Genomic DNA, 10,885 nt, shown 5'->3' with positions numbered 1-10,885 from the left:
ATTCAATTTGTAAATAATAAAATGATTAAGAACTATACTGATGTCAGCTACAACTAGTAAAAATTTTGCAATTTATGCGTATTACTAAATTAAAATTGTTTGCGAATGGATAACTGTCTTAAATATATACTAAATTCACAAAGTCAAATGTAACGAAATGATAATAACTTTGTCATAAAATGAATGAATAAACTGTTTTTTCTTACTAATTATTGTAGGATTAAATTAGCCTTGATTATTTTTATGAAAAATGTGGGAGGCGCGATGGCCTCATAGTTAATGCGCTCAACTCAGGATCGAGCGATCCGAGCTCAAGCCCTAACCAGAACATTCTCTTGTGTTCTTGGGCATGACACTCTGACAGTGCCTCTCCACCCAGGTGTATAAATGGAAACCAGCGAATTTAATGTTGGGGTAATCCTGCGATCGACTAGCATCTCATCTAGGGGGGAGTAGAAATACTCCTAGTCACTCCATGCGACAGAAAGCAGGATAAGCCCAAGGCTGTTGGGCCACGTTGCTCGTATACAGACTTGTATTGATCAACTTTTTTCATAGAGTGAATTGTTCTTTTGAAATAACAGAAAATAGAAAAAAAAAAAACGTTTACCACAAGATAGAGATTGACATTTTAGACTCACCATAAAACCTTGATGCCAAAGGCATACTACATTGCATAACACAAACTAAGGCTTCAGACATCTTTTAGGCTATGTTTATAAAGTCACAGTTTCCTCTTTTTTTCCAAAAATGTATGGAATCCAAACAGTACAAACATTTTGGATCCCTGAAAAACATTTACTGTAAACAGTATTCAGACCGGTAAAGATCTAAAATTTTACTTGCTGTTTTTGTGATAAAGTGTAAAAAAAAAAAAAAAAAACACAATTTATAGGGGTCTGTTGAAATGGAAAGGCCTATCTAGTACCATAGTTCCCATCACGCAACATAAGTTAATAAATTATTGTTCTGGTACTACATGTATGTAAACATAGCCTTTCCTTTCTATGATGAAACCTTAGAGCTGCTGTATCAAACAATAAGTGTCAATCTAATAATCTAAGATATTTAAATTTAACGCTATTTCACTAACACAGGTAAGTGATATTTCGAAGCATTAAAAATAATGTTTGAAGTGGTTGAGTTTATGCCATAAAGCTGCCAGAGCATATTAAAGTGTTAAAGGTCACCATGTTACAGTGTAATGCACCAGGGTTCAGTTTCTCGAAGGTCCCAAAAAGGTTTTCGCACCCGTAAAGAGATAGTAAAATCTCACATCTTATAATTACAGAGCTTTTTATTCGCCTAAAGATGTGTATTTTTTAACTCACTGCTGGAGGTAAATGGAATATAAAAGTTAAATATATATACATATCTGCTGAAAAGTCGAAGAGGAACCTTACGATTTTGTTTTATTCAAAAGGCAAATTCTCATTTCACGATAAACAAGGCCTAATCTAATTGTCAACTAGCCACGTCGAGTCAAGGAACAGTGCATTCTTATTCTGTTGCCAGCTTTGGAGTTAACAATGCAACCCCGTCAAACTAATGCACAATTCTATCAAGTAATACAGCTGAGGAGCGTTTCAACAAGAAGTATCGAAGGAAGAGATCTTTGCTTGACCGAAATTATATCCCGCGTAAATATGGCGGACATTTGCTGAATGAAGTTTTCATTTTTTCGAAAGACATCACTCCAAGTCTAGGATAATTGAAAGGATGGAGAATTTTCAAAACGACTGCTGTCGCCCTTGGACCAAACATCTTTTCAAGAACTCGTATTCAAGGCTTTTAAGAATCGAAAACGCAGTGGTTACGTTGATCGCCAGCAGGTCAGACCGATTGACCGAAATTTAGTTTTCTTCAAAGTAAAGCTACTCATTTTTAGACGATGATGACAACTGTGAATGAAGTCAGCAACGGTAAAACAAAGGTACCGCATGAATTTATTTTTCGTAGTGTTTCGCTCGTTTGTTTTACTGCCGAACTCAATGAGTAAATTGATTGACAATCGATGTACATGTAAGCTTATTATTATTAAAACTACAACTGCATACGTGTATGCACACGAACAATTGCGTCCGCGTTTTTTATTTCTTAGTCCTTGATATTCACCTCTGTAAATTATACTGAACATTGGTGAATATTTATCTCGAATTCGTCTCGGTGAATGTTCGCCAATGTTCACTTCGCCTTTGGCGAATAATTGTTAATAACAAAAAATAAAAAAAAGCGTGCATCTGAACTCGAGAACGGAGTTTATCACACCAGCAATGCTAGAACGCATGCGTCTTACATGTTATGTTCTACCGCAAGGAAAAGCACTCAACGTTCGTGGGTAGTCCTGTATGAAATATATCCTTCACCTAACATATAGTCGACTTTGACGCTAACTAATCCGCGCATGCGTTTGGAGCAAATTGCTTTTGTTCTCCAGAGAATAGCATTACAAGGATATCGTACGATTTCCAAAACCAAATATATATTTTTGCCATGTTATCAATGAAACCAACGTAAATATAACACATTTTGTAATGCACAAGGGTACCTATAGCTACCCAACCCAGCCTCCCTTCCACAAGGCTAACTGATTAATTAAAATTAATTAATTAAACAAACATTAAAGTTTACACCTTATTGCGTTTATGCCATAGTTCCTTAGCAAACAGTGACCCAACAGGCGCGAAGTGGAATGGAATGAGACCGGTCGAACCCGTCACAATCCATTTGACACCGAGAAATTTTCAAACATCAGCTCGGAAATTTTGGTTGAATGGATCGCGCCCACAGAGAACGTACAAGGGCATACTTAGTTGTATTAATCGTACAAATATAATGGTCATATTTCGGAATAATTAACGCTCTAAATCGATGATATTTCGTTCATTCTCAACGGTTCCTTGCCTAACCTAACACCTCGTCAGTTCAAACTCAGTCACCAGGGCTTTTTCCGCCTTGGACTCACACAGCGCGTGACGCTTTCATGGACCTTCATAAATAAATACGTACGTGTCCGAGAATTAATTTTTCTCTTTTCCCGAGACGTGAGCTTGGAACGCTTGCATGTGCAGTAACAATTCTAGTTTTGTTGTAGTTCGGGTGTACCGAAAGTTTACAAGAAGACAGCTTAGTGCAGTGTCGATCAATGCAGCGATGTCGTTTGGTGCATACCTTCCAGTCCAACTTCAATTTAAAACATACTATTGCACACACTTGGACTTTAGAGAAATTTAAATGCTTCAGCGTAAAAGGCACCTTAATGGGGGCTCCACGGTAGGTTTACGGAGCTAAACGGCGGTGTTACACTTTAACTTAACGCGCCTTTAAAAGGCCCCATTTATATTGTCTCGGTTACCTGAGACAACCCTCCTATTTTCCCTGTCCCCCACCCCCAAGTTACCCTGGCCGAGGTAACTTTTTATTTATTTCCTTGCAAAATTCAACCAACCGTTTACAAGAGGATCGCGAGCCCGTCAGGGGGCAAGACAACACGGGTGGGCGAGTTGTCTCATCTCGGCAGGTAGGGTAACCCTGGCAGGGGGGACAACGTTTTTTCATATGAACAATTTGGCTCGCCTAACCGAGACATTTCTTGGCGTGGCGAGTGTCACGAAATGTCTAGATTTAGGATTTAAAGCAGAAATTAGTGTCAAAGAAGTAAAAATTAACTCCGCAAAAGCCACTTTGATCGAATGACCGAGGAAAACTTAAACAAAGAGGGATGTTTGCACAATTGATTATTCAATAAGGGCCAGTTATGAGTAATCATGTAGGGTCAACTTTGACTCGGACTACAGGGACAACGTTTTCAGATATAAACGCTCGATAAAGTTGCCTTAGAGAGCAAGAGAGAGAGAGAGAGAGAGAGAGAGAGAGAGAGAGACAGAGAGAGAGAGAGAGAGACAGAGAGAGACAGAGAGAGACAGAGATACCCCAGATACCCCCCGGGTACCCCAGACAACATAACTGGGGCCAAATACTGCCGTAAAGGTCTCTCCAACTTTAAAGGCAACTTTACGCTTGTCGTTAAGTTGAGCAAATTTGCCATTTCGCGCTGTGAAAGTTCCAATTCGCCGATAACTTGGAATTTACATCATTTGAACACTCTCCGTTGGTTGAGCCGTTACACGAGAGTTCTATTCAATAACCCCACGTTTCCATTACATGGTTTTTTACCGTATAAGCTTTCTAAGAGTCTCCATTTTACATTAACATGGTCTTTACAGTTTTGCGAAAAGCCCCCATTATCTCATTTAAATTTTTTAGACAGCCTTCGCAAGGTCCCCCTTTTTGATTTACATGTCACCTCACCGGTACATCCTCTAGGTTTTCCATTTACATGGTTTTTATATAATTCTTACAGGCTCCCTTTTTTCATTTACTTGGTTTTTACATGTTTCTTACACGCTCCCTTTTTTCATTCACATAATTTTTAGCGGAGCTCCATACTCATATGGGAAAGAAAAAGAAACCCATGAGTTGATTTTCTCATGGTTTTCATGGCTAGCGGTATTGCTCGTGGGCGCGTAAGCACGACGACGACGACGACAGCAGCGGAGTTGCCCAACATGGCGGCCATACTCCAGCTAAGCGAGGTTGACAGAGACATGCACCCTCAGTTTGTAGCGTAATTACCTCTTTAATATTGGACATCCATGTTATGGTCAATTGACATTTGTCAAAACAAGGTATCCGCTGACCAGTATCACGTGACCATATCGCGGGCTCAAGTTTAGAGCTCATCGAGGTTACGTGCTTTTTTTTAAGTTAACCGCTGACTAAGTGTTGGTTTCGATTAGATCGCGGGCTCATGTCAGGTTAACTTGTTGGCCGGGTTGTTCGGAAGTCGGTTAACGCTAACCCAGGATTATAAAAGTTAACTGAAGTATAATTTTTCTTGTATACAAACGTTTTTCACTGCTTTTTGTGTATTTTGAGGACCTTGAGATAATTGAAACTCAAAACAGAAGGCCAAACAACAGAAATGGAAAACTCCACCGTAAAGTTTCAAAACTCAAATTAAAATTCTCGCCTATCTTGGGTTAGCTTAATCGGGCTTTGAACAACCCGGCCCAGAAGCTCCGCTTTTAGGCTTGGCTAAATCTATATATAACATGTTTCTTACAGGCCCCCTTTTTTCATTTACATGGTTTTTACAGGGTTACAAACATAACATTTCCAGACTTTTCTCTGTATTCGGTTGAATTATTTACACGTTTCTCACATGGTTTAGTAAAGCAATTTACATGGTTTTTACAACGGGATATACTGCAAAAATGCGTAAAATATTTTACAGGTTTTTCCATGCTCTTGAAATAATCGTTGTCGACAAAGACAATATAAATCACTATATACAGAACATTTATATGCTGTATTAAAAGCTGTAAATTTCCTGTAATTTTATCTTACAAAACATTAACATGTAAATTGTAATCTACAAACAATGTAAATCAAGATTTACATACTGTAAATTAAAATTGACCTAAAATTTTCAACTTTTCCAGTGAGATGTAATAATCGTAAGTTTTGAGATTTTGCGACGGCTTTCCGGATTTTATTCCGACAAAGACCGGGCAAGTGCCGGCTTTGTCTAATATCATTATAAGTGTTCTTACTATTATTACGATTAATCATAACGTGATCCACAATTTAGCTTATCTCCAGAGTTAGTTTGCCTGTCAGACAAGGGCTGGGGCAACAATTTTATATTAGAGTGGTTGTTAATCTAGAGCGCTGGAACACGTGCTCTTATCGAGCCCGGCACGGCGGAAAAACCGCTGCTCATGCGCAGTAGATTTCGGTTCGTCTTCAGGCCTTTCCATTTTCAAAATGGCGGACGACGAATCAAAAACGAACACGTCATTGTTATGGCTTTTGGCAACATCTTGTTCGCTCAAAGCAGTTACAAACAACTCGGCTACTTTGGGTAATGATCCGTGCTGATGTTTTGACTGTGATCGAGAGGATCGAAACGGTGTTGTCAGTTTTCTCTGGCGATAAAGACAGCTCTTCCGAAAGGAAACTTTCAGCTTTTCCATATTCACCCGAGGTACCGTTTTTCCTTTTCTTAAGGTCGTGTCAAGTTCTTTAAGGTTTTGAACCGCAATTTCTTGTAGCTTGTTTAATTTCACGGAACATATAAAATATGACTTTTTTTTTCGTGCTGATGAAAATTTTTAAATGCTATTTGTTCATGGACTTTTGTATCGTTGCCTGAAGAAAGGAAAGTGGAGGACGAATTCGTAAGTAGTACACACTAATGCCTAATTTCGTTGTGCTTTTCGCTTGTGTGCTATTCATTCGTGCCTTGTTTTGCCGCTTCAGTGGATGCCATGTACTGCCATGAGCTGAAAACTTGTAGTAAGCTTATAGAGGTTTAATATGGCATTGTAGAAAGTTGTATTGTATATGTAATACAGCTTGAAGGATAAAATAAATTGCTCTTTGTTTATGTCAGCCTGTGTTTGATATGATGGCTTATGTTACTTCGCACTTACTACGACTCTTGTTCCTTGGCTACGCAGCTTTCCCCGCAGCTGTGGGCTTCGTTATTGCAAACATTTCTCCGTTGTGTTAACGAAAAACGTAATCCGCCATACAGAGAAAGGAATCCGGATACAGAGAAGTGGTTTCGAGATACGAACTGCCAAAAGGCGGTCCCCTGTACAGGGACCGGTGGCTTTCACGCTGGAAATTTTTGAAATTGTGGTCCTAGAATTGGAAACGGGATTTTTGTTATTCTGAGGCCAAGTTAGCTTGTTATGTTTTATCTCTTTTTTTTAATCTAGGGGGTTCGACCGAACCAGCCAAATCCCCCTAGATCCTTCCCAGCTAACCCGAGTGATATTCAGTCTAACCCTAGAACTATTTAGGCTAAACTCTCACTTCTTCTGGCTTGAATAAGGTTGGTCTATTTACTGTTAACACACAGTAACACTTAAAAGGTCTACAGTCTGCATTTTAACACCTGGCCTGCAGTCCAAAGTCTGCATCTTACACTGACCACATTGGAAAGCATGCTTTTTTTGCAAAAAGCACCATTGTGTGAAAACACATGAAAACTGGACCATCCCTCCTCCCCCAGTAGTAAGTTTAAGTCTTGTTCCAAGCAAATACCGTATGCCATCTCTCCCAGATACTTTTAAGGAGAAGGTTCAGTAGCCTACACTGCAACAAAATTCTACTGTTTCATATTGTGTTCCAGATAAATTCCATACCCTGGCAGACCCTGCCACCAAATTTTGTTTACTCCCTCCCCCAACTTCCAACCATCCTATGGGATCACCACCTTATTGCGGAGGGATGGTTTTTGTATCCATGACCCTATGAGCTATGTCAGCTGGAGTCTTGTATTTCTGGTAGGTTGAAGGATAGGGACCAGACAAATTGTGATCACCTGGCTTTCTAGGTTGGGTGTACTGTAGAAAATAAGACTATAGCAGATACAGAAGATATTCAAATCTCTATCAACATCAGTGAAGCAACAAGGGCTCATATCAAAAGACATGCATTTGGAGCAAACCCCTTCCTCTGAACACCCCACTGAAAATGCCAGTTCGCCTTCATACTTTCCGTTTCAAAATTTTAAGTTTTGAATTCTCCCCCCCTCGACCCCACTCCTCAGAATTTCCATTGACCTCCCTTGAGGTGGATATGGTTATCTTCTGGCACCACAATTCACCTTTTAGTAAATTAATCAGATCAGGCAAATGATGTCTTAGCAAAATGTTTATCTAATTAAAATGCAACTTGGAGATTTACAATTCCAAAATAACTACATGTAAAAACTACTGTTAAGTTAACCTCTCCCATTCCCAAACAAAAAGACCAAACAAGCGTGACTAGAATTGTTTCATTAAAAACACCCCTCAAATATAGAAAACTAAACTGAAATAAAAATAAAATCCAACACAAACACACAAGCAATGAGCATCATTAAAAAACTGGATCATTGGATAATGCAATTTGAGAGTTTTCATTGTTTTAGCCATCAGGGGTTATGAGCCATTATACCATGCTCTACAAATATGGAAAGCGTATGCATGATTTTTTGAGCATTTTTATTGTTATTTAAGTCTAGTTTTCTATATTTTGGGGGCCTGTTTAAAAAAACAATTATTCCACTCGTGCCTGTTGGATATGAGAAGATTAAAGGCAACTCAGCGCTACGCGCCTTGTTGGCTATCTATTATCTCATATCCAACACGCTCTCGTGGAATAATTGATAATTATTCACTCCCTAACAAGTGAATGATGCGTGATCCAAACAATAACAAAATGGCCGGCAAAAACTTATGTTCTGCCAGTGTTTCTGAAATGGAAATCCTGAGAATACAAGAAGATACTGTACCAGAAAATACCAAAAAGTCTTCAAAGTTTTGAATTTTGAATTTTCATTTCAAGTGAAAATGACAATTTTGATTGAACAACGAAATTGTTTTGCAAAAAGACTTTTCATTTAGATTGCTGATTTGAAAAGTGTTAAAAGACCATTTTGCTAGATTGTGATCAACGAGGATTTTATCGCAGGTTAACTAGACTTGCCATGTTAGAAGATTCTGTAAGGAATTGTGCACATCTTCATGCCGCTTGCATGTTTTCCACGCATGAATTGAGAGTTCAATTAAATTATCTTTTAATGGTTTCCTTTTCATCTGTTGTTGAGATCACTTTGTACATATACTAAAAACTTGTCAATCTCAGTGAATAACAGCCACTATTCACCTCGATCGCAAAAAATAATTGTTAAATATCGCATAAACTTCCACACCAAAATATTATGATTTACAAATTTTTAAGAAGTCAAATCCCAACCAAGTTGTTTACCAAACTGTAATTTTTCTGTCTTCAAACATTTTTCTTTATTAATTACTGGGGAATCCTGAAATACTTGTTCCATGCATTTGGTTCCTTAATTATCCTTTTTATTATTCCTTAATCTTTTTATAAAAGGGGACATATCATTTAGTATCCTCTCCAAGGAAGATGGCATTCATTTCATCCATGAAAAAAACTTCTTCAATTTGATGTACGTGGCCACATCACACTGTCTCCAGCCAGAGAATCAAGTAATTGAAAGAGAGGAGGAGAGCTGTGAAAATCTGAGGTCTGACTGTTTAAAAAAAAGAGGAAAAAATGTAAAATTAGATTAAGCTATACTTTAACTTCATCCTTTGCATACTTATTACACTGCAAGGAGAAATGTCATTAACTTAGTATCTGCACTGTTCATACATTATATACAATACTGCCTAGAGCATTGAAGACTACGCAACTTCTTTCAACCTATATTTTGAATACCTGCTTTGTAACCGGGAAATCTAAATCATGTAGTACAACATAATCATGAAGTACAACAAAAGGAATGTTACTTCTTGAGGTTTCACTCAATAAAAATAAATAAATAAAAACATTTCATTAACCTTGTCATCATCAGACTAATTAAACCCAAAAAAGTCTGCCTTCAGGTCAAAAAATAATTTTACAAGATAACTTTTAAAAACTCTTTCAAAACCACGCAATTAGTCCATTCAATAACAACAAAACAAAAAACTTGGCGTACATCTGTCATATCAGATTCTTGCACCGCTGCAAGAACTTTTAAATTGTAGACAACACAAGCCAGAGGATATATCCAAACGTAGAAAGAAATGTGTCACCTTGAATAGTATGCTGATATCCGGACTGAACATAAGTTGGCTACGCGTTTAAAACATTCATTGCATGTAAGATTTATACCCTTAAATCTACAAAATTAAGCTCATTTACAGTACAGTGTCAACGGTTTTCGTCACTCATTTATATGAACATAGCAGAGGCAGAGGCAAGTCAAGATATCACGGGTAATTCAAATGATAGCGAACAAAATCTTCAACTTTTGAACTGTAGACTCATCGAGCCAAAAAGTTTCCGAAGCCACACACGAACTAGAAAATGTTGCCACTTGCAAAAATCAACCATTTACGGAAGGAAAGGAAGGAAAACTTGGCTTACCTTTCAACATAACTTTCCATTATGCTGTGTTCATTGTGTTAAGTCATCTGTACACCAATATCTGCAGCAGAAGAGTATTGTAAATAAACTAAGAAGGTGCTTCCGCTTGGCACAAAATGAACACGACACCAACGAACAAAATAAATCACAACACAAAGAATAACACTCAAAGAAAGCGACAAAACCAGGCTAACATTTGCAACATACTTACTTGTGCTTAATCCGCATTCTCTGTGACAGGTAGAAGTTCTAACTGGGTAAAAGTCCACAATATTTCTTGCTGTTCGATGCTCCCGCTTGCAAAATGTTCAGAAATTTTCAAAACTCATTTGCAGCCGCAAATTGTCAGCGGCGAGCGCTTGAGCATGCTCCAAGACAACGGATTTTTCAGTCAATCAGCAGTTTTTCCGCCGTGCCCATCGAGCCCGAGAACTAGCCGTTACTCGTTGGGGCTTCAAGGACATGTCAGAGAAGGGCCTGGTGTTCCTGATGCCCTCATATTACATATTTTCCATTATCTTTATATTTGGTCGTTTCTGCACTATTTCATAGTGCGTGCGTGCGTGCCTGCGGCGGCAGGTATATTTTGCAGGGCGCAGGTTGCAGGTTGCAAGTTGAAATTTAATTATAACTTGAAAACCGCTGGCACTTAAAAGAAACGTACAGCTGGTAGACTTACCTTGACTGTTACATGACTCTGCTTACAATCGCTCAGAAAGGCAGCTTCCACCTAAGTGCCAAACCGGCCGAAGCGATGGGAGGAGCGTATATTCCTATGATTTTAAATATCATCTGAAATATCATCTGAAATATCTGCTGAATTTGGTTTCTTCCCTGTGAGTACCAAAATGAAAGCACACTGAGCTTGTGCTAGTATATTCCGTCGGTTAAA

This window comes from Orbicella franksi, chromosome 11 (genome assembly GCF_964199315.1).
Source record: "Orbicella franksi chromosome 11, jaOrbFran1.1, whole genome shotgun sequence".
NCBI lineage: Eukaryota > Metazoa > Cnidaria > Anthozoa > Scleractinia > Merulinidae > Orbicella > Orbicella franksi.
This window is presented reverse-complemented; position numbering follows the sequence as displayed.